The sequence below is a fragment of the Jaculus jaculus genome, chromosome 10, assembly GCF_020740685.1.
Source record: "Jaculus jaculus isolate mJacJac1 chromosome 10, mJacJac1.mat.Y.cur, whole genome shotgun sequence".
Classification (NCBI taxonomy): Eukaryota; Metazoa; Chordata; class Mammalia; order Rodentia; family Dipodidae; genus Jaculus; species Jaculus jaculus.
Window position 1 is genome coordinate 62168205 of NC_059111.1, and position 1684 is coordinate 62169888.

The window sequence follows — 1684 nt, forward strand, 5'->3', positions numbered from 1 at the left end:
GCGACTGGCGTTAATCTGCAGTGGCAAAAGGCCCTGGAATGTGCCCATTTTCTCTCTCTCACTCTCTCTCTCTCTCTATTTCACTCTCTTGCAAGTGAATAATAAATAAAAAGGTTTAATACTGCAATTTGTAGTATCATTATTTGATGTCAATATGATGAGGTCAGTTTTATAAACCCTACAACAAATAGGGTCAGAGTATATTACTTACTTTTTGTGCATTTTATGCATGCTTATATGTGTGTGAGTAGATAAGCATACACATGGGTGTGTGTGCACACACACATGCACGCGTGCGAACAAGCCAGAGGTTGACATCAAGTATCTTCCTCAATTGTTTCTCCACATTCTTTTTTTTGACACAGGACTCTTAACTGAATCCGGAGCTCACCACTTCCTCTACACTAGGTAGCCAGCAAGCTCCAGGGATCTTCTTGTCTCTGCCTCCCCAGCCCAAGGATTCCAGGTGCACAGCCGCACACCACACTTTAGAAAGATGATGGAGGCCTTCACTCACGTGCTCATGCTCACTTGGCAAGCATGTCCCTGACTGAGATCTCCCTAGGGCCTCTCAGATCTTCTTCTTTTTTTTTAATTAAGAAACCACATCTTAGCCGGGTGTGGTGGCTCATGCCTTTAATCCCAGCACTCAGGAGGCAGAGGTAGGAGGATCACCGTGAGTTCAAGGCTACCCTGAGACTGCATAGTGAATTCCAGGTCAGTTTGGGCCAGAGTGAGACCCTACCTTGAAAAAAAAAAAGAAACCACATCTTTAAAATTTTTTTCTCAGAGATAAAACAAGAAAATAACATTTGAAAGCTGACATTTCAAAATTGTCTCTTTTTATTTAAAAGCTGTCTTGTGAGCTGGGCGTGGCGGCGCACGCCTTTAATCCCAGCACTGGGCAGGCAGAGGTAGGAGGATGGCACTAGTTCGAGACCACCCTGAGACTACATAGTGAATTCCAGGTCAGCCTGGGCTAGAGCAAGACGCTACCTTGAAAACAAAAGCAAAAACAAAAATATAAACTGTCTTGTGGCTTTTCGCCACGATGGCGCCCAGAGCGAAGCAGGAAGCTCCTGCCCCGCCCGAAGACGGCAAAGCAAAGGCTCCGAGCGCGCAAGGCGTCCACCGGGGCCCAAAGGAGGTGGCCGGTCACGGCCCCCCAGCGAGCGCGGCCCCGCGCCTCCGCAGGCGCCCGAGACCACGGGCAGAGCGCCCCGGAGCAGCCCGCTTGACTGTGCCCTGTAAAGCCAGATGTTCAAAGCGGCGGGTACATGGATCTAGAGCTCATCCGCAGTGGCAAGGGGCCCTGGCATGACTGTGTGGTTTCTCTCTCTCTCTCTCTCTTGCTCTCATGAAGAAATCAAAACAATTTTCAAGAAGAGCTTTATTTAGCTCACAGTCTGAAGGCTTAGAGTTGCTGTCTTATGCTTAGTTTTTGGTAAGAGCTTCAAGTCATAGCACAAAGTTGAAGATGAAATAGAAGTGTGTGAAAGAGACATGGGAGCCAAATTTCTGTGATAGCAGACTGACTTCCATTCATGTTGGCTTCATCTCCTCAAGCCAGATATCTCTCCCCTGTTGACCTCACTGCCTAACGCTGCTGCTACAGCGGGGTCCAAGCCCGTCATGAGTTTGGGTATGAAAATCCTATTGTCAAACCACTGCATGTATCTTGAAA